The sequence below is a fragment of the Bos indicus genome, chromosome 10 (assembly GCF_029378745.1).
Source record: "Bos indicus isolate NIAB-ARS_2022 breed Sahiwal x Tharparkar chromosome 10, NIAB-ARS_B.indTharparkar_mat_pri_1.0, whole genome shotgun sequence".
Lineage (NCBI taxonomy): Eukaryota > Metazoa > Chordata > Mammalia > Artiodactyla > Bovidae > Bos > Bos indicus.
In genome coordinates this window covers 83207055-83229748 of record NC_091769.1, presented here as the reverse complement: position 1 = coordinate 83229748, position 22694 = coordinate 83207055, and positions in this window count along the sequence as shown.

The window sequence follows — 22694 nt, the reverse complement described above, 5'->3', positions numbered from 1 at the left end:
ACTGAAGGCAGGAGGAGAAGGGGACGACAGAGGATGAGATGGTTGGATGGCACCACCGACTCGATGGGCATGAGTTTGAATAAGCTCTGGGAGTTGGTGATGGACAGGGAAACCTGGTGCACTGCAGTCCACAGGGTCACAGAGTCAGACATGACTGAGTGACTGAACTGAACTGAGTTCACATAATGCAATCCAGCCCTTCACAGCGTCAGTATCACGACGCTAATCTCTGCCCGATAGCTGCCCCTGCTTATAAGTAGATGAAGCGATAACAAAAGTCAGGTCAGACCAATTTTTGCTACACATACTAAGAAAAATTCTTCCTGAAGTGGGCAGAACTCTGTAGTCTGATGTAAGTTAGCTACTCCTCTGGAGAGGTAATTACCATTTCTGATAAATCACATAGGCTATTTCTGCTGGACTTCAATGAGCTCAAGTGTCCTGCCTAGAAAATTTTGTGCACAGAGTCTTCTGTTTGTCCCTCCAGCTCCACTCTATACCTTTCACCACACTCATGAGCCTGGAAGGTAGCCTGTATGGACTGCTTCTTGGGCTCCCTGGCTTTCCAGCTTGGGATGGGTTTGGCCAGTGAGAAGCACCAGCAGGAGACTGGAGGGCAAAGGGCAGAAAGAGAGTGAGCCTGGATATCTACTCCCTGGCTCTCTCTCCCTGCAGAGATGCCATGGGTTGGTTAGATGCCTCTACTGTAGGCTTCTGCTTCTGGAAGATGGCACCTTCTGTATAGCTCCCTTCTTCTGCTCTAGTGCCAGCTCCCTTGCCTTGTCCCTTCAAGTAAGAGTACCAAAGGCTCCCACAGTTGCCAGCCCTGAGGGGCATACCCCTTGTTAGCATCCCCAAACCCCACACATAGCATAACAAACAACCTCTCTCCAACTGTCTTCACATCACCTGTTTTGAGTGAGCCATTTGCTTTCTACCAAGATCTAAACACAACCACCATCAACTTCTTGAGTTGTCTAGCAACCTATGACCAGTCTCCCAGAGTGTCTCACGATCTTTAAACATTCTTTTTATTTTTTAAATTAATTTTTACTGGCATCACTGTGGACAGTGACTGCAGCCATGAACTTAAAAGACACTTGCTCCTTGGAAGAAAAGCTATGACAAACATAGACAGCAACTGTTACCAAAGCTGAAGCTCCAGTACTTTGACCATCTGGCTCAGTGGAAAAGACTGATAATGGGAAAGATTGAGGGCAAGAGGACAATGGGGTGACAAAGGATGAGATGTTAGATAGCATCACCGACTCAATAGACATGAATGTGAGCAAATTCCGGGTGATACTGGAGGACAGACGAGCCTGGCAGGCTACAGTTCATCGAGTCACAAAGAGCAGGACATGACTTAGCGACTGAACAACAGCAACAACACAGGTGATTTACAAAGCTGTTAGTTTCCGCTGTACAGCAAAGTGAGTTAGGTATACAAATCACATACCCACTCCGCCTTAGATTCTTTTCCCATATAGGCCATCACAAAGTATTCAGTAGGGTTCCCTGGGCTATATACAACAGGCCCTTATTAGTTATCTATTTTATATACAGGAATGTGTATATATCAATTCCAATTTCCCAGTGTATCTCCTGCCCTCACTCTTTTCCCCCCTTGGTAACCATAAGTTTGTTTTCTACATCTAGGGCTGTACTTCTGTTTTGGAGGTAAGTTCATTTAAGACGCCACATATAAGTGATATCATATGATATTTGTCTTTTTCTGTCTGACTTACTTCACTCAGTGTGACAATCTCTAGGTCTGTCCATGTTGCTGCAAATGACATTATTTTGTTCTTTTTTTATGGCTGAGTGATATTCTATTGTAAAAATGTACCACATCTTCTTTACCCATTCCTCCATCCATGAACATTTAGGTTACTTCCATGTCCCGGCTGTTGTAAAAAGTGCTATAATCAACATTAGGGTATATGCACAAACATTTTTTTAAAATGCAGCCTAGTAGTGATTATCTAAACTATTTTTCCCTAAAAGTATGAATCAATTAAGAAATACTTAAGTTAGTGTGTTCATAAGCCTCTTCTGGAGTGGGTTTGAAAAATACCTTTGAGGTATAGTTGCAATTAGTTTGCCTGACAAGTTACTTTAACACATAAACACAAAAAGAGTCACACATTCTATTCCATAAATGATGAAGTCTCAGTTTTCTGTCCTTTGGGGTACTGGGAAAGAAACTTCCATGAAAATTTTTCTTAAAGCCAGTGTCATAATATTGTAGCAGCAAATTCAGTTGCCAAGTCAAAGTATGATCACAAAAATTCTCTCATCAGCATCTGGGCCCAAGACAAGTTTGTCATCAAATCCTAGTGAAATGTATTGGCCTTGCTAGATCCCTGTTTATATCAAGGTAGGAGCACCCACACAGTATTTCTAGCACATCCACACACTTGAAGACTACTCATTTCATTGGTGACAGAATTCTAAGATCCGCTATATTCATCAAAGCTTCTAGTGCAGATCACAGACAAGGAATGCTGAGTTCCCTCCATTATCATCTGTCTCAGGAGTATAGACTTTTTTAGAACTTTCAAATGCTAACTAGCCATCCCTTTAGTGTATAATTTCTGATTAGAGTACTTCAAATATTAACTAACAGCCTCTGAAGTGTAGATAAAAAGCAACTAATATAGATTTTACAGTGTCTACACAGAAATGTTTTAAAAGTACAAACAATATGACAGATAAATGCCCTTGGACAGAACGCTGCCATCCCATGAGGCCTGCTTAGGTCGCTTATTCATCTGTACATAGAGCATGTTTTTACTGTCTTGTTACACTCAATCTATAACATAAAACTGCATATTCAACATTGATACAAAATCATCATGAAAAGCCATAAAAATGCCATTGTATGACAGAAACCATATTATATTTTTAAATCCCTAATAATCCACTGTCTTAGATAAACTGCGTTTAATTTCTAAGAAGACCTTCATAGTTTATTGAATAACCCTACTGCTTTTGAACTGTGGTGTTGGACAAGACTCTTGAGAGTCCCTTGGACTGCAAAGAGATCTAACCAGTCCATCCTAAAGGAAATCAGTCCTGAATGTTCAGTGGAAGGACTGATGCTGAAGCTGAAGCTCCAATACTTTGGCCACCTGATGCAAAGAACTGACTCCTTGGAAAAGACCTTGATGCTGGGAAAGATTGAAGGCAGGAGGAGAAGGGGATGATAGAGGATGAGATGGTTGGATGGTATCACCGACTCCATGGACATGAATTTGAGTAAACTCTGTGAGTTGGTGATGGACAGGGAGGCCGGGAGTGCTGCAGTCCATGGGGTTGCAAAGAGTCTGACACGACTGAGCGACTGAACTGACTGAACTGAACTGCCATCTCAGGGGCATGCTCTTCCTTCTAAATTGACCATTTCCTTTTGCTCTGGAGAACAGTTTAAATAGCTTGCAAATCCGTGTTCACACCCTTGGACATGCTCAGTGTGACATACTCAGGTTACACTCTGACACGTCCTCTTCACTGGCACCATCCTTCTTCAGAACTTCCCCCTACAGTAGAAGGAGCCACTTGTCCATCCTTCACTCAGGTAGGAGAAGTGGGTGAGCTCCATCCTGCCAATCTCAGTTCATTCATTATTAAACAGCTAATGTGAGCATAATTCTGAGGCTGACCTGGGAAGACTGAAAAGGAAAATTTAAGGTGATTGTAGGAGGGCTGTACCCATCTGGCTGAATATTACTGGCAATTATCCAGTTTTCTTAGGCAGGGAAGAATCTATTTTTATGAGGCTTATTGGTGGCTAATTGCTTGAAAATATTCGACAGAATACAATTTCTCAGGCATTCAACCAGCTCCCAGAAGCTTTCCTTTTCTAACATGGGTCCAACCCATTATAATTATTTCCAAAGGACTGTCCACAGTAATTTATCATAAAGAAATTCCATTGTGTTGTTTGAGATAGAAGGCCGATTAGATGCTGTTAAGATGAAAAACACTCTTCACTGAAATGATGTGTCTTATAATGATTCCTGTGTAATGTAGTCATGTGAAAGATAGTTCAAAAAATGAGCTATTATATTAAAATCTCTGCTTTGCTATTAATATAAAAATAAATTTTATGACAGGCATTCTACGTGCAAGTTAGGAATCCATTAACCGATCAGAACCAATTCAGTTAGAAAAATCCTTAAAATTGAAGATGAGAGACCTACGGTGATTTGTCCAAGTAGATAGACAGAAAAGGAAGACAAGTATGACAAGGAGGTGCTGCGGAAAAGCTGGAGAAGACAGTCTATAGGACATCAGGATGCTAACAGACTTAGACATGAACTTAGTCAGAATCCCTACAAAGATCCTCAGAGACATCTTAAGGCTGGAAATAAAGGATTGTAACAGTTTGCTTTTTTAAAATGGCAGCAAAATATCCAATATTCCTCTCATTAAAAGTGGGTCTTTGCCTCCTCCCTGTGAGTGTGGGTGGGCCTATGACTGCATCACCCGGTACAGTCACCACGTGACTTTTGAGGCTGGGTTGGAAATGGCCATATAACTTACACCTGGTTTTGTTGCAATGTGTGTTCTGTGTTGCAAGCCAGCCACCATGTAAGAGTCTTGACTCTTCTAAGACTAATGGAGACGTCGTGTGTGGACCCTTATCAGCCACCAGGGAGCATCAGCTGCCAGCCATGGGATGGTCCATCTTGCACATCCAGCCCAGTCGAACCTTTGGATGTTTGTCGCCCAGGACACATCTGACTGCAATTGCATGCAGGAACTAAGTGAGAACTTCCCAGCTAAGCCCTTCAGAATTTCTGGCCCTGGGGCAACTTAACTTACACCAATGGTAACCGAAACAAAGACTGATTCCTTGACCTGTGGGAGATCTGAGTGTGAATTTTACAGACAGAATACTCTAGGACTGCATCAGGCAAACTTTAAAAAGAAAAAGGCATTGAAACATGTATAATATCATATAAGAAATGATCGCCAGTCCAGGTTCAATGCAGGATACAGGATGCTTGGGGCTGGTGCACTGGGATGACCCAGAGGGATGGGATGGGGAGGGAGGTGGGAGGGGGGTTCAGGATTGGGAACACGTGTACACCTGTGGCAGATTCATGTTGATGTATGGCAAAACCAATACAATATTGTAAAGTAATTAGCCTCTAATTAAAATAAATAAATTTAAATTTAAAAAAGAAAGAAAAAGTCAAAGTGGCTTTTCTGGCAAACTGTCTGAATAACTGTAGCACCTTCTTTTTTTTCCAGATCCAGAAAAGTCCCCTTCTTCTCCAGATATTAAATAAAACTCAAATAAATTATCCTTCACTCTATAAGCCATTTTCTCGTATTTGATGTCAAAAATCCCACTGAGTACTAAAATATTTTCTCAAAACATATATTTTTGAGATATAAAAACAAAAAAAAATTTTAAGTATTTTGTTGTTTTTAAGATCAAACTGCATCAAATCCTTCTTAGCTGCTCCTGAACTAAGCCTTTTTCACTAATAACAGCTTTATTCTTAAAGGTTTCACCAGCTCTGAATCAAGATCTGTTGTGACTCATGTGGTGTGTGGGTAGCAGCTAAAGACTTTCTGGAAGGGTAAGTTACTCCAGGGAAAACATCCCAAATGATTTTGAAAAATACATTGTAACAGTTATAAAACATCCATGGCAGGATCTGCAGGCAGCCCTAGAATTAACTGCATTGAGGATTAGCAGCAGGTACATGGTTAGAAATGGAATAATCTGGAAAATAACATTTTAAAGAACAGGGTAGAACAAAGGTGTATGCTCACAGAAAAGCATCTGACGATTGGCCCAACAGGAAGATGGATGCCCTGGAATTATAAGGCATTGGAAGGAAGCGTGAAGTACCAGCAGAGTCTAGTTCAGCCTCAAAATAAGATCTCTCTCTCATTCACACACACACACACTCTTCCTTGGGAAATTATCTTAGGGCCATAAAATCAGACTTCTGTTTACTATAGTTCTTCATGGAGACCCTCCTGCACTGATTTTGCCTCCCACATAACATTAAAAGGACCCAACATGAATCAGGCTGACCAAATCTCTTGGTCAGCTCACAGCCAAAACTTGGCAAAACCACAACATAGAAAAATCACATTCGTTACCCTTCTGCTTTTCCTTTCTGTACTTTACACCCCCTGAAGCACACTACCCCCATTGACCTATCCACTTCTCTGTCCCCTCTCTGAGCAAGTACATGTAACCTATTTGATTGACCATCCTTGATAAGTGACAATTTTCACAATGGGACTTTTCCAACTCCTCTTCCCCCTCCAAAAGTTGTCCCTCCAATTTCCCATTCTCTGAATGCTAAAATCCCTCTCTGACACCTCCAAGGTCTTTGGGGAAAAGAAATTCAAACTCCATTATCTTGGTATTTAAGAGTAACAGTTTATAAGATCCAACCTCTCTTGATGGCTATGTTTCTCATGCTTTCCTTCTCCAGACAAAGGCAGTTACTATTTATCACTTCTTCTTTATCTTCTGGTTGCTGTTCACCACGTACTTTCCCCAAAATACCATATCTTTGTCTGTTCCTTGCCTTTGACCCAGAATGCCCTCCTCCCACTCCAAACATACTGAAGTCCAGCTTTCCTTTAAGACTCAGATCAAATCGGACCATTTCTGTGAAGCCTTCTCCCCCAACCCAAGCCCTGGTGCTAGTGTCTGCCTCTGAATTCTTTATCACTCATTTGGCCCTTAGTCCCTGCGGTGTCACAGAGCTACTCATTTGTTTATGACTTGCTTCTCTCTCTCGATGTGGGGCAGTGACAGCATTGTGTCTCTTTGGTACCTCTGACATGCCAGGCTCCACACTCAACTTACATCAGACAACATGTGTGCTGTCAAGAGAAAATCTACAGCACAAACTCCTGACTTGGTGTTCTTCCCAGGGAGCTTTGAGAAGAGTATCAAGTAGATAGCATATAGTTTGTATCAAGTATATAGTTTGGTGCTGGTTTTTTTTTTTTCCATTGCTTCCAAAAATGCAGTAACTCTCAGGGATAAATGTAAAGACATAAGTATATATGTGTATATATATACATATTTATATAAATGTATATATATTTATATATATATATCAACATTTTTATATATATAAATGTTTATATATATATGTTTATATATATAATGTTTATATATATATATATAAATGTTGCTATTGCTAATTGCTAAGTCACTTCAGTCGTGTCTGACTCTGTGTGACCCCATAGATGGCAGCCCACCAGGCTTCCCCGTCCCTGGGATTCTCCAGGCAAGAACACTGGAGTGGGTTGCCATTTCCTTCTCCAATGCATGAAAGTGAAAAGTGAAAGTGAAGTCTCTCAGTCGTGTCTGACCCTCAGCGACCCCATGGACTGCAGCCTTCTAGGCTCCTCCATCCATGGGATTTTCCAGGCAAGAGTACTGGAGTGGGGTGCCATGGCCTTCTTCAATATAAATGTTAAGGTATATATATATATATATATACACATAGCTCCTTAGGAGCCAAATTGAGCAGCTGTCAAGGCAGCTCAGCTGACCCTTTAGACCCTTTAGACCAAAGTAAATCTTCAACATTTGCTTTCCCATCACAGCCTGTATGGCCTTGTAATTAGGTCAGACACCTGCACACACTCTCTCAAATTCCCTTGCCCACCTCCTTCCTTTTCTGTCCTGACGGGTGTCCTCCCTGTGCCAAGTTACCCCTCTACTTGAGGACTTAAACACCCAGTTGTAGAGCACGAGATCTGGCTTTTTTATGGGAGGAGGGACTGTGCTGGGTCTTCACTGCTGCACGGGCTTTTCTTCAGCTACTTTTCATTGCAGTACCCGGGCTTCCCATTGTGGTGGCTTCTTTGTTGCAGAGTATGGGCTTTAGGGTGTGCAGGCTTCGGTAGTTGTGGCTCCTGGGCTCTAGGGCACAGGTTCAGTAGTTATGGTACATGGGCTTGGTTGCTCCGCAGTATATGGGATCTTCCCAGACTAGGACTCGAACCTGTGTCTTCTGCATCGGCAGGCAGATTCTTTACCACTGAGCCCACAAGGAAGCCCAGGGATCTGGCCATTTAAGATCTAGTCTGAGCAGCTGAGGGGCTAGCTGGTGATCCTGGAAGAGAGGGAGCATTTGCTTTCTGTGGGGTGAACCTCCATCAATGAGAAATAGGAAATGGGAGCGGCAAGGCTGATCAATGCTTCCTCCTCTCTTTCACTTTTTAGCTACTCCAGGTGAGGATCCTTCTTTGCCATCCACATGGGCAAAATGCTGCATGTACTGAGTGAACACAACTGCTGTGTCCCTTGTCTCTCTGTGGCTCATTGTGAGATGGTGACCAGTGTGTAATGCTTTGCATCACATCACTTCCCGTCTTCCTGAATCAAGTCTCTCTTTCTTTTCCTCTCCCCACTTTGTGCTTGCATCTCCCTATAAAGGGGGTTAGCACCTTAATCCTTGCCTCAGGCTCTGGAGTGCTCAGGCTAAGATAGTTCTCTTTTTAATCAGCCTATTATATTGAGGCCTGGAGTTCCACTTCATAGAATGGGGTACAAAGAACAGCTTTCCAGGAGTATCACTAAGTGCAAGACTTGAGCTCCCATCTCCCAGTTTATAGAAAGTCTGCCAATCTTACTGGACTCTTTCTCCTCTCATCGACTCCAAAGCTTAGTAATTTACAGAGAGCCAGATCTGCATATTCCTGAATCACTAATGAAATCAGGATAGCTCTTCGAGGCTGGAAGACTTCCAGGTCTTGCATTTAAAAGGATTGGTTTATGTATCTCTTGTCCTTTTCTCCTTCATTCTGGCTAAGAGCTGAAGAAATCTGTGGTAGCTTCCTTGTCTTGAGATAGAAACCACAAGTTGGAAATGACAGAGTTGTTCAGATAGCCCTGGATAGCTTATCTCCGGAATAAGGCCTACCTAAGAGGGGTAACTTTTCCACCTTGCTCAAGCCTCTGTATTTTAAAGTCTCTTTGATTATATAACCTAATCTGTTCCTTGTTTTCTCTGCCTGCTCTGAAATCCTGCTGTCACCATACTGAGAGATGTCTCTATGGACCATGTCACTGCTTTTGCTGCTGGTGCTGAAGTCTGCTGTCACCGCCTGCTGAAATGTCAGCATTCCGAAGATGTATTCTCCTGTGTGACTCACAAAGTTCTTGTTTCCAGTCATGAACCCATAGTGAGGCCAGCTCCGTCTACCTCAACAAGTTCAAGAGGAAATCAGTCGTCTATGCAAGACTCTGCTCATTGCTGCTTGTTTCCCAATATTTTTCTCCTTCATTTCCTTACTAATGGAAACCTGCTTTTGTAATGGAGTAGCATTTGCCATCCTCCCACCCAATACAGCTTTTGCCCAAGGTTAAATTAAAAGCTATACTTCCCTAACTCCTTGGGTCTGAGGCTGCCCACATGACACAGGTTTGAAAGAAGTAACTTCAAGGAAGATTCTCATTTCCCAATACAGGCACCTCCCTTGGTACCACGTCACTTCCCTTTCCTTCTTAGTAAATGGAGAGCGAGCATCAGACTGAAGGTGGAACAGCCGTTCTGCAACCTTGAAGAGAGGAGATGCTTGAGATAGCAGAGCAGGAAGATAGAAACCTCCTGAAACACTGACTACATCGTGGAGCCACTTGTTTGCTATATGGAGAAAAATAAATCCCAGTTTGGTTAAGCTTCCACAGTCAGGACTATGTCATGTGCAGGCAAAAGCAGTCTCTAATGGATATGCCCCACCAGAAGCCTGGGGTTTCTCTCACGCATTTTGCCAAACTGTACCCAACAGCCTTCAAGTCATACTTGAGTTGTTTTTCTCCAAAACAAACAAAATTAAATTCTACCTTACAAAAAGTGCAGTATACCGAAGTTACTTATTTGAGTGAGTGAGTGAAAGTCACTCTGTTGTGTCTGATTCTTTGTGACCCCATGGACTATACAGTCCATGGAATTCTCCAGGCCAGGATACTGGAGTGGGTAGCCTTTCCCTTCTCCAGGGCATCTTCCCAACCCAGGGATGGAACCCAGGTCTTCCATATTGCAGGAGATTCTTTACGAGCTGAGCCACCAGGGAAGCCCAAGTTTACTGCTTGTGTTTCCCGCTAGACTCTAAACTCCATGAAGGCAGGATCCATGGGGGTCTTGTTCACTGCCTTAACCTCAGTGCCCAGCACACTGCCTGGCATATGTCTCCAAATGTGTCCTGGAGAGAATGATGACCAAATGAGAGAATGAAATCCCACTATTATCTACTTACTTAGATGACTCATTATTGGAAGGCAACTCATTCACACGCTTATTTTATTCATTCATTTAACCAATATTAATGGCCTATTCTGGAATGGGCATAGTGATAGTAAGTGAGGATCTTTATTCCACACATAAGGCAGTCACTGCCCTCAGTGAGCTTAACTTCTAGTGGAAGGGACAATCAACTCTTAAACAAAAAATTCAGATAGTGCTAAATATAATAGGCAAAGAAGCTTCTTCACCTGGGGGATTCCTGGAAGACCATATGTGTGTGTATGTTAGTCGTTCAGTTGTGTCCAGCTCTGCAATTCCATGGACTGTAGGCCACCAGGCTCCTCTGTTCATGTAATTCTCCAGGCAAGAATACTGGAGTGGGTTGATATTCCCTTCTCCAGGGGATCTTCCTGACCCAGAGATCTAACCTGGGTTTCCTGAATTGGAGGCAAATTCTTTACCATCTGAGCCAGCAGGGAAGCCTGGAAGACTATATGTAAGTATAGTTTATTGACAGTATATCAACATGTATGTCAACATAATCACATCAATCTAAACAGTCCAAGTTCTGAAAACTAATTGTTTTCTAAAGACTAGCAAGGAATGAGATGGTCAATTTCCTTTTTTGAATTTAGTATTACATGCATTTCTTTTTCTTAATTTAAAAAAAAATAATTTTTAATTGGAGGATAATTGCTTTACAATGTTGTGTTGGTTTCTGCCCTATAACATCATAAATTAGTTGTAACTATACACATATGTGGACTTCCCTGGTGGCTCAGATGGTAAAGAATCTGCCTGCAATGCGGGAGACCCTGGTTCGATCCCTGGGTTGGGAAGATTCCCTGGAGAAGGAAATGGCAACCCATTCCAGTATTCTTGCCTGGAGAATTCCACGGACAGAGGAGCCTGGTGGGCTACAGTCCACAGGGTCACAAAGTGTCAGACACAACTGAGCGACTAACACACACATACATATGTAAATATATATGTATACATCTGTATTATATATATACACACATGCATATATATCTATATCCTCTCCCTCTTGAACCTCTCTCCCCACCCACTCCTGCCCCTTTAGGCGCCAGGCTGGGCTCCATGTGTTATACAGCAGATTCCCACTAGCTGTCTGTTTTACACATGGCAGTGTATATATGTCAATGCTGCTTTTTTAATTCATCCCACCCTCTTCTTTCCTGGCTGTGTCCACAAGTCTGAGCTCTATGTCTGAGGATTACATGTATTTCTGAAGAAAATAAAGGCAGAAAAAGAAAGGGAGGGAGGGAGAGAGCAAGAAGAAGCAATTTTATCCCCCCTGTTAAATAGCCTTCCTCTTCCCTGGCCGAACAGAAATGCTACACAGGAGAGAAACAAGGCCGGGGGGAGGGTCTTTTATGAAAGTAGACGGTGCTGGAAAGAACTGCTAATACCCCAGGAGAACAGCCTCTGAGCTCTTCTATGCTCAAAAGAATGTACTTTATGAATTTTGCAGCACGTTTGTGTTTCAAACCCTCCAACAGGCTCAATCATTGTTACCCCTCAAATCCCCTCTGGTTCTCTGATGTGGTTACTGACTCCCTAAGTGACCTCTCCTGAATCCTGGGAGAATCACTAAGACTTTCCACATGGGCTCTGCCTTCTTTCCACCATGTGAGCTTCAAGAACAGAGCAAGCTGCTTCTTAAAGCATGTATCCTTGTAAGAACTGAAGTGAAGGATACCTTTAATTTCTAAAATCCAGAGAAGGCTATAATATCACCTAGCTCAGGCATCCTAGAAACTAATATCACATGTCTTTATATTCTGAGTTAGTTTGGCAACTTTGTGAAGGAAATAAAATTAGCTTAGTTATGTTAGTGAGAAACGCCTGGGCTTCCCTGGTGGCTCAGTGGTTAAGAATCTGCCCGCCAATGCAGAAAACACGGTTCAATTCCTGATCTGGGAAGATCCACATGCCTCAGAGCAACTACTTAGCCTGTGCTTTAGAGCCCAGTAGCCACAACTACCCCACCCCAGTACTCTTGCCTGGAAAATCCCATGGACGGAGGAGCCTGGCAGGTTGCAGTCCATGGGGTCGTGAAGAGTCAGACATGACTGAGCGACTTCACTTTCACTTTTCACTTTCATGCATCGGAGAAGGAAATGGCAACCCACTCCAGTATTCTTGCCTGGAGAATCCCACGGACAGAGGAGCCTGGTGGGCTGCAGTCCATCGGGTCGCACAGAGTCAGACAAGACTGAAGTGACTTAGCACACATACATTTCAAAATGACCAGCAGGATAAATCTAGTTATAATACATCACTATAAAGGCATTACATAGTTATTGACTGTATTCCTCACACTGTACATGTCATACCAGTGACTCTATTTTGCAACTGAAAAATTATTTAAAAATTTTTTATTGTGGTAAAAGTCACATACTCCAATACTTTGGCTACCTGATGTGAAGAACTGACTCATTGGAAAAGACCTGATGATGGGAAAGATTGAAGGCAGGAGGAGAAGGGGACAACAGAGGATGAGATGGTTGGATGGCATCACTGACGTGATGGACATGAGTTTGAATAAGCTCCAGGAGTTGATGATGGACAGGGAAGCCTGGAGTCCTGCAGTCCCCGGGGTCACAAAGAGTCAGACACAATGAGTGATTGAACTGAAATGAACTGAAAAGTCACAAAATATAAAACATACATTTTAACCATATTTAACTGTACAGTTCTGGACATTTACTAAATTCATTGTGATAGTAATTCATGATGTATGTGAAGTCTAATCATTATGCTCTACACCTTAAACTATTCAGTGCTAGAGAGAGAGGTATATGTCAATTATACCTCAATAAAACTGAAAGAAAAATTAAAATTAAAAAAAAAAAATAGATGCACGATACTGGATGCTTGGGGCTAGTGCACTGGGACGACCCAGAGGGATGGTATGGGGAGGGAGGAGGGTTCAGGATGGGGAACACATGTATACCTGTGGTGGATTCATTTTGATATTTGGCAAAACTAATACAATTATGTAAAGTTTAAAAATAAAATAAAATTTAAAAAAAAAAAAGAAAAAAAAAATAGAGACCTCATTCTCTGGTTGAGAAGAATAAAGTGTGTCTTGGCTTAAAAGAGAGAGAGACACTTCCTCAAAGCAAGAAAAAGTGCTGGTTACAAATACCCAAACTGTCATTTTGACCCACAACCCTGTCTGTTGCCAAACTAAAGTAAGACACAAGCACAAGTCATAGAATGAACTAGAATGGGGAAATACATCTCTACTGTTCAAAGAGAAAGCAGGATTCTCCATAAGAAATTAAGGCTCCAATGAAGGATAAGAGTTCTTGACCAAAAAAGTAGTCAGAGGATGGAAAAAAACCCTAACCTCTAGCTACCCTTCTTGGGAGGCAGATGAAGCACTGAACGAGTCTAGAAGACAAACATTGTTGGGGACTCTTTGGGAAGCTGAGCAAGACAGACCAAGAAGCCAAAACCATCCTTATTAAAGTTGTACAGATTTTCTATTTCTTTCATTACCTGTTAAACCAGCTAAAATATTTCACAAGGTGTGACCTGTAACCCTAGAGTTCACTTTCTTTCTTCCTGGGCAGAAATTGTTTACATTGCAATTGAATAAAAAAGAAAAACAAAGTTGTAATTCTGCTGATTTTCAACATACTAACCTCTACTCTTATAGAGCTGTAAAATAACTGAATCAATCATTAATAGGAAACCAAACAAAGTTAAACGTTCCTAGAAAATCAGATTATCCCCACAGAGGTTAGACTATTAAACAGCACACAGCACTGTACTGAAAGGACATCCAGTCGTTCCTTTTGCCTGTTTCCAAGTTTGGAATAATTTTTAATAACAAACCACATCTTTTAAAAGTGCTGTCCAGAAAGCAAGGACTCAGATATTTGTCCACTGATATTCACAGAAGCTTTACTCATAATAGTCAAAAGGTAGACCTAAATGTTCACTGACAGATGAACGAATAAACAAATGTGGTATATCCACACAGTGGAATGTCGCTCAGCCATTCATCAAGGAATGAAATTTTGATGCACGCTACAACATGATGAAACTTGAAGACAACATGCTAATTGAAATCAGCCAGACACAAAGGACAAACACTGTCTGATTCCACTTATTCAAGGTCCTTAGAATAATCAAATTCATAGAGACAGAAAGTGGAATAGTGGTTACCAGAGGCTAGGGGGAGAAAGGAGTGGGGAGTTAATATAATGGGTACAGAGTTTGTATGAGATGATGAAAAGTTCTGGAGACGGATAGTGGTGACAGTTGAAAATAATGTGAATGTACTTAAAGCCACTGAATGGTACATTTGAAAAGGGTTAAATGGGCAATTTTATGGTATGTATTATTTTACCATAATAAAAAAGGAAGGAAGGGAGAAAAGAAAGGGAAAAGTGCTGTTTAATTATTGGACTCACCTTTAGTTTTGGGGTTTGTGACTTTTGTCTGCTACTATGTACCAGGCGCTGTGCTAAGCAACTCATTTAATCTTCACAGCATTGTGGGGATTATCTGCTTATTTTATGATCAGCTATGGTGATTCAGAGAGGTTAAGTCAGTTTCCTTAAGAAATACAGCAGAGCCAGTTCTGTCTCCGTTCAAAGGCTATGCTCATAACCACTCCTCTCTACTGCCTCTTCTTTCCCCACAGATCTTTCACTTGTGAATAATAAAGTAATTTTTAGAATTACCTGCTACATCTCCAAGCTCTTTCATTTTGTGCTTTCAAAAAGGGGGAATGAAAGTAGCATTGTGCCGTAAATCCACAGTGAATTTTTGCCCTGTGAGCTCCTACAGCTTTGAAGCCCTGCTCTCAGTGAGTTTTTTCTCCCTTTTCTTAAGCCTCAGGCTCATTGAAGAATTAAGAACTCAGACAAGGCGTCTTTGGAGGGCAGAAAAGAGAATAACCTGTGAAGTGGACGACATCCAGAAAAATGAACAGCTGTTCCCAAAATGTCTGATTAAATGGTACAAACCCAGACAGAAGCAAAGTTTTGGTAGGACTCTAATAAATAGAATTCTGAATCAGCATCCCTCAGGGAAGGGAGCTATGGCCAGGATAAAACAAACTGCTGAATTAAAAAAAAAAAAAAAGAGAGAGAAAACCTCATTTCTGTTAGGTTTTGCAATATATTATCTACATTTACACATACTTTCTCTTCAGTTTTGCTAGGTTCTACCCACTTACAGCATGAGATTAAAAACTCCCCTTAACACCAAGAAACCCCTGGGACTTCCACACAAAAGAAATGATTACACTTCCGGGTCCGTGACAGTCCGTCGCGGAGTACCCCTTAACGGGAGCACCCATTAACGGGAGCACCCCTTAAACCAGATTAGACTCAAGGAGGAGAAAAGGACGCATTTCATAGCGCAGGGCAGAAAGGGGATCATTCCTGCTCCCTCCTGATCAGAGAATCCAGCCATGCCACGCGGATCACGGAAACCTAATCCCGGGAAATTGTGCGCACCACGGGCAAGAGGGTGGGACTGTCAGTGGGAGAAGGAAGCCCTGAGTCACCGAATCGATTCTTCTTTTATCCGATCCTGTGGGCGGGAGTGTGGCAAACTGCTCGTTTTTCAGCTCCTCTGAGCCAGAGTACAGGAGTTAGCGGCTAAGGAATGGGGGTGGTATTGTGTTCGCTTGTAATTAGAATCGAATAAACCTCAGCTGAAACCGGAGCCAGAGCCCTGCTGGCGGCTGCCCACGGGCAGCTCCGGGAAAGCTTGTCGAGGAGGAATGCTTGCCTTCCTGCTCCCTCACCTCCCCGCTCATCTGCCCAACCCCTCTGCTCCCAACAGGTCAGACTCAGATCTGCTGCACGGGGAAATGGTGGTGCTTGGACGTTTTGATGTTAAGTGGCTGAGAGCACAGGGGAAAAGATGCTCCAGAAGATTCATCCAACGGCGAGCTGAGAAATGAGCTGGAGAGGAAAGAGTGCTGCCGGTTAAGTCCCCTGACAGTAACTCAAGTGTGAGAGGATGGAGACCTGGGTCAGTGCAATAGATGTAGGAAGAGGAAAGAGGAAGGGGAAGAAGGAAGTCGTCTGACCTTGATGGCCAGCCGAACGTGGTGGGTGGAGCAGATGGTGTTCAGGGCCCAGCACATCCAGGTTCGGAGTTTGTTGGTGACACTTGGGTCTCAGGAGCATCCAAGGGGGAATGGTCCCAGGTGGTCAGGAGTTAGAGATGGTTTAGAGGAGTCCACAGAGGTGATGGAGGAGTGAGCTTCTTGAGAATTACTCTCAGAGAGAAAAACATCAGGGCCAAGAGCTAAGGAGTAAACCTTGGGTATACACAGCGTGTGGCGTGAAGGAGGGTGGGCAATGGGCACAGATATGAGGGAAGAACACGGAAGTCATCAGAACTAACTAGACAAGGAATTTGGAGTCTTCGGCAGGCATACTGGCTTCTATCAGCCGCTCCTATAGCTTGGGTTGGCCTCCTTTTGTAGGAGTGGAAGATTCTGGGGGAAATGGTCTGGTTTGGGATTTTCCCTCCATTCCCTTTCCCCATCATTGTTTTGAGAGCATATTGTCTGGTTCAACCATTCAGGTTACTCCCAGACTCACTCACCAACCAGCTCCTCAGCCCGGAGGAAGAATGTTCCTCAGGAGCCGGGTCTCAGTGGAGAAAGTTTTCCCTCCACTGTTCTTTTCCCATCCAGAGGTCAGCAGGCGCCCTGGGGCATGGGAAAGCTAGCAGAACCGGTGGGCAGATGACTTGACTTCTCCCATGCCTCTGCCTCACTACTGCATTGTCCCTCTTCCCAGGAGGACTTGTAAACAACCTGTACCACCTCACAGAGGTACAAGCATCCAGCTACGTCCACCTTACGCAGTAACCAGGTGGGAGGCCTGAGGCCACTAAATGGAGCTCACTTCCTTCGTGCAGCCCTTAGCTGGGCAATCTGCAGGGACAGTCCTGGTGTCCTGGGAGCATACTGGAGGGGGTAGGACCCTGGCTGCCACTCCCCTGGGCCGCTTGGGTGGCATTGCTGCCTGCAAGTGGCCTCCCTCCAGATATTCTGTGCCAGGGGACCGCAGGAACTGGGCAGTGATAGCAGCCAAGGCCCCTGTCTCGGAATTTTTCTGGGGACTCTCGGCAGCCTTGGGGTCCTTTCTGAACACCAAGCCAGAATCATACACAGAGATATCTGACGCCTCACTCAGTGAGGAAGGCATGAAGCCCCCCACTCTGGGTGAATTCTGAGACTCCCCCGATGTCTAGCATCAACCCCTTAAACTACTTCTTTGGTTACCCTGATAGTGCTAAAGGGTCATCAGCAAGCATCACCCCCTATCCCTGCTCCCCAACAGCCTTGGCCATCTCCTAGCAAGGACGTTAACTTCCCCTTACTAACACTGAGGACTCTCCATTCTATTTTCCTCCCACGTTGGAGGTGAATGAGACTCATGTCATTGTTATCCTGACTCATACCCAGCTTTCTTTAGTTTGGTTTGCAAAGGGGCAAATAGTTGAATGAGGAAAAAAAAAAAAAGCTAAAAATCTGTAGAGATGGTTTTGCCTCTCATTACCCAGGAGTGGTCATGGTATGCTTGCACAACCGACTGACTGGGTGATTCTCCGAAAACCCTGGCCTGGAGTTTAGCAGCTCCTTCTTTTGGAAAACCACACTGGGTCAAGTTTTGATAGGTGACCCAATGGTTTGGGGGGTTTTAGCCAAAGGTTTGCCTCATTTCCTTAGGAGGCATTCTGTAGCTGGAACACTGTTCTCGCTTTCAAAGTGGATACTTTGCTTTTAATTTAGCGCATGGAAAGATAAGTCATTTTCCATTGTTGGGAAAGCCTATCAGGCTCAGTTTTAGTCTCTGCGGGGCCACAGATAGCTACAATGTCTAGAGGGCATGTTTGTTTCCCCCATGGCTGTCATCTTCATCTCACTCCATTTGCAAAGTGAAGGATGCTTTTTTCCTCCGTTTGGGAAGGTTCCCCTGGAACCGCAGTCCAGTCGTGGTAAGCACACCAGAGTTGGTGTCTGAGAGCGTGTCTGATTCCACTTTCTCCCGGCAGACAGTGGGCACTTGGTCCATCGCCTGCCTCTAGCTGGCAGCATCTTTGGCGCTAACACAATGTTTAAGCCGATTCTCAAGGCAAATGTGGCACAGGAACCAGAGGAGTAATACTTTGAAAATCCAGGCAGGTTTGCACACCTATCCCTGTCTGAGTTGCCCAGAAGCAGGGCCTGAGGCAAAGGCTAATATACTGCTCCTTATTAAAGAATACGATCCCCAGGAAGTGGGAGTGGGGAGAAGAGGGGTGAGGCACGGAAGGTGGGGGTTGTTGGTGTCAGATGTGACTGCTTAATCACAAAGGTTCCCCCTCCAAGGGGTACTGTAAACTGTAGCTCGAGGCAGCCTGTCCCTGGAGGAAGGGAGAATGTGTCCATCTCCTGTTAGGTGACCACTCGTGGGTCATTCCTTGGCACCCCAGCAAACCTCAGGGCAGAGTTGGGGCTCCCCACCAGCAGGGATGCCCCACGGCAGGAGTTAAGAGTCTAGAAGATCAAAAGGCCACAAGGTTATGGGCTTGGGCTCTCCAGAAGGTGACTGAGGCCCTGAGAAAATGTACCCTGGAACAGTCAAGTGGTCAAGGGTCCCTGGGGCAGGTGAGATCAAGAGGATCCAAAATGGTTCAAAAAGTGTATCTAGCACATCATACCACATGGTGGCTTTCCAGAACTTTCTTCCATACCTGTGCTGTGTGACCACCTCATTACAATATCCTGTCTAGCCTTCGGGATGGCATGAAACAATATAGTCATTTGGATTTTTTTTTTTGAAAAGGAGTATAATTGGTTTAATGAGGGGAAATCCCACACTGGAGTGGAAACATGAAATAGGCCTACTTTTCCATGCCTGCTCTCTACCGGGCTCTATGGAACACCCCTTCCCACTGGAGGAGTGAACTTCCTTACTGACATTTCCTTTAAAGCCTCTAGCTATTCAATTACTTTCAATTCTCCAAGTCATCTCCTTTTAATTCTTGAAGTTCAGTCTTGTTTATTTGAAATTTTCCATTTCATGGGGCTTCCCTGGTGGCTCAGCGGTAAAGAATGGGCCTGCAATGCACGAGATGCAGGCTCCTTCCCTGGGTTGGGCAGATCCCCTGGAGAAGGAAATGGCAACCCACTCCAGTATTCCTGCCTGAAGTCTCATGGACAGAGGAGCCTGGTGGGCTACAATTCATGGGGTCACAAAAGATTTGGACACAACTTAGCGATTCCATCTCACACTGAATTCAAAGCTCCCCATCCTCCCCATCCCCCACCAAGCCCAGGCTAGTTGAAATGTAATGGGGGTATGGTCAATTCTCCCTGACACACCCACTCCTTTTTTCCCTCCAGTACTGGGGTGGGAGGAGAGAACAGGAAAATGACACTATTTCCAGAAAGGCCTAGCGGGCGTATGCATCTGCCATGGTTTGTTGTAAGGAGTTTTCTATGGTCTGGGTATGGATGGGTGATTGGGTGACCATCTCAACAGGCTTTAGTAATGTGCAACAGTTTCTCAGGATCCCTAAAGAGGAGTGACCCCATCCTCAGGATGACCCCCATGGGCAACCTGAGCTATTCTCATGTGAGGCCTAGGCTTTTGCTATTTGCTCTGACGCTCCCCAGTGAGCCCTATCCCCACCTCATCATTTCAAGGAGGCTCATAACCCTTGAATCTGCCGACACAAGCAGAATCTATTTTCTATACTTCTAGGAGTGGGACATTTAAAGGTATGGCCCTTGTTCCCACTTGGTCCATTCATCTCTTCTCATCATCTCTCCCAGGGCTCTTTCTTCCTAATCAGAAGAGATGTCAGTCTGCCTTTCTTGAAGACACTCCCAAGTTGTACAAATGAATCTCTCCAGTTCCTGCCCCTTCCACTTGTCTTGGAGCTTACTCCCAGTCCCCACAAGGGGCATAAGGAAAATGAGACATCTCTATTCTTCATAATATTTTCCTATTTAAAACACCTTCTCCTTCCCTCAAAGTCCTATACTAGGAGATGGTGTGTGCATCTGGGATGGGGTCAGAGGGATGCTGGGAGGTTGGAGTTGGTGGTGGTATGGGACCTGCTGAAAGTATTGCCTCTTAGCCAGTCATTCTGCAAAGCCGCCATCCCCAGTGGCTGGCCAGTCTCTGCTCTTACATTGTGGGGAAACTTGAGGTTTTGTTTCAGCAGTAAAGTTAGTTATCAGTTCCAACTAATATGAGAAAACACTCCCACTTGGCACCTATCTTCATCCTGTTACATAAATATCTCCAGTTGCTAACTTTAAAAAAAAATATTAACAATTCTAGTGCTTTTGGTGGGGGTGATTTTGCAGCCTCTATGATTTTCTGTTTTTCTAAATATTTTCATGTTTTGGTGAGGAAATTTGCTGTTTCTTCCTTAATTGTTTAGTTCATTTTCAGTCCTTTATCCCTGGCCTTAGCTCTTGGAGTGTCAACCATCATATTCAAGTTCAGGCAGAGGACAGAAGATGGGAAGGCCAAGGGCCCGCTCCACCCCTTTTAAGGAGATGTTCTGGAAAGATCACGTAGGCCCTCTGCTGAGGTCAAAACCCAGTCCCAAGGCCCGTGCAGCTACAGGGGAGGCTGGGAGAGGCAGCCCGCTGGCTGAGTGCACTGCTGCCTCAAATAACCTGATGACGATGTAGCCAGCTGCAAGTCTCCATCACACCCCCAAAGCACAAAAATTCCGGGTCATCCTTATAGTTTATTTTATTAAGAAAGTTTCTCAAATTATTTTTCATATTAAAAAGGCAACAGCCATTCATTAAAAAGAAAAAATAGAAAGGCAACTGTAAAGTATTCCCATATAAATCTACCTATTAGAAGCAATCACCAAAGCATACAACTTCCAGATTTTTTCCTGTGTGTGTCCATATGTCTTTTTTATAAGAATCTGAGTCCTGAAAAATAGCTAATTTGGGGGATCATTGGGGATTTTCATACTCCTTTGAAATATACTGTAACATGTTTAAGCAATCCACCTATTGTTGGACATGGAGTTTATTTCAACTAATTTTCTTTCACTAGGCGTTTAAAATGTTTCTAATCTTTCATTATCATATACAGTGCAAAGCTGGAATAAATTTTTGAAAATTAATTCCAAAATAAAATATCCAAAGAATAAGAAAAAAAAAACTTACTGCACTTAAAAAAGACAGGGAGAGGAGACCAAAAAACTGCGCCAACAATACATTAAGGGTTGCAAGACCTCCCTCCTAGTCTGCCAGAATGATTAATACATGAAAAACCAATGGTCAAGAAGCGTTCATTTTTTACCAAAGTTATCTTACTGGCCAAATTACCTCCGATCAGATTGCTTTTGTTCCAACTGCCTAAAGCCAAATTACGTGCCCCTGGGTTAAATAATTGAACTCTCTTGGAAGGTACAAGGGCACCCCACTTAACCTGCACCCCTTCAGGGAAGTGTTAGAGTGAAGCTGGCAGAATGCACTGGTGCCCTTTCGAACAGAGAAGGTACACTCGGAAGACTTCTGTTTCCTCATCCTTCGGGTTTTGCTCAAACAAGATTCCAAAAAAGAATTAGAGCACCTTCAGAATATTAATTAGAGGTTTCCTGACAGTCTTCAGGTATAGAGGACGCCCAGCAGATCCACCTGGCCCTGATTTATGAGGAATGAGGAGGCTTTCTCGTGCATCTTCTTGATTCCTGGCCTAGAAAGAGAGAATACACCACTGCTTTCCTATAGTTTTTTCTCAGGATTTCTCTATAGTTTTTTCTCAGGATTTCTCTGAAATGAAATTAAGTGTTATCTCTCGTGCTTACATACAGGGATTCACTCCTCTGAGGGCCTCTTTCCTCGTGAGACACTAAAATAACATGACAATAACAGCCGGCTCCTTTGTCCTTTTCTGCCTTTACCTCATTCACCGCAGCGATAGGGCCCACTCCAAAAGAAAGTAAAAGCCAGTGTAAGGGATAAAAGGACCAACCTGGGACACATCCATCAGATAGACACAGCTGAGCTCATGTGGGGAAAAAAAGGGGTGATTCTAAGCACAGCCTGTGTACCCAGGATCCCTTAGGGACTGAGCTGCAAAAAGCTCAGTGCCTTGAAGATTTGAGAGGGCACCTTTGTAAATATCAACATTTTTGTTTCTGTTTCAGTCATCTGAGACTTTTTTTTTTTCAAAATACAGTTTATACTTTCCAGTTTTCTAAACATTATTTTAAAAATATAGTTAAGCCTTTTCTTGATGGGGGTCACCTTATGAAACATCATTTTAAACACTTATTGAGAGTCAAATTTTTGTGCCCAGGGGATGTAAACATGAATAAGACAAAAACCCCACCACCAAGAACTCATAGTCTAGTGGGAGAGACAGAAAATTACTCAACTACTTACAAAACTTCCTGATAATTATATGA